The following is a 605-nucleotide window of genomic DNA, read 5'->3' on the forward strand; positions in this document are numbered from 1 at the left end:
GCCTGCCACGATTGCGGTGAGGGGTTCTCCCGTGGCCCGGGCGCGGGGGCAGGAGCGGGCCGGACTGGGGGCCGGTCACACACAAAGAACGGACCCGAGGGGGACAGGAATGCTGTCTGCTCTGAGAGTCCAGGGAGCTGTCTGCGGGGGGTCCCTGAAGTGATGAGGTTATGGGATGGGAGAGCCCCAGGGTCAGGGTGGGAGAAGCTTGGGCCCAAGGGGTGAGGGTGGAATCTTTGCAGAAGGGCCCCCTTGGGGGGCGGGGGAGCTGAGGTCGCGGGATGCATCAGGTTTGGGATCCATTTCATTAACATAATGGCCCTTAACCTTGCTGCCAGAGTAGAACCACTTGGGGAGCCTTAAAAGAACACTGATGCTGGGCCCCATCCCTGGAAATTCCGATTAAATTGGTCAGGAGTGAGGCTTGGGCCTCGAGATTAAGCAGCTCCTCAGGTGATTTTAATTTACAGACGGGATGGAGAACCACATGTTTCAGTGCTGGGTTAGCCCGACTGCTCAGTGGCTTGGGAGGGGCAGGTGGTCCTAGGGTGAAGTGGCTGCTGTAGTTACCTGTTGGGGAGGGAGAGGAGGAAGGTCTCTCTCCC

At 59.5% G+C, this 605-nt stretch overlaps 1 protein-coding gene across 1 annotated transcript in view; it reads left to right on the top strand.

Annotated features, from left to right (window-relative positions):
• SLC68A1 (solute carrier family 68 member 1) overlaps positions 1–605 on the top strand; it is a 12,559-nt gene continuing 11,954 nt past the window's right edge. Inside the window, exon 1 of the mRNA XM_077748461.1 lies at positions 1–16. The gene's annotated coding sequence lies outside the window, so the exon portion shown is untranslated. The remainder of the gene's footprint in view (positions 17–605) is intronic.

Source organism: Crocuta crocuta, unplaced genomic scaffold, assembly GCF_008692635.1.
Source record: "Crocuta crocuta isolate KB4526 unplaced genomic scaffold, BGI_CrCroc_1.0 scaffold619, whole genome shotgun sequence".
NCBI lineage: Eukaryota > Metazoa > Chordata > Mammalia > Carnivora > Hyaenidae > Crocuta > Crocuta crocuta.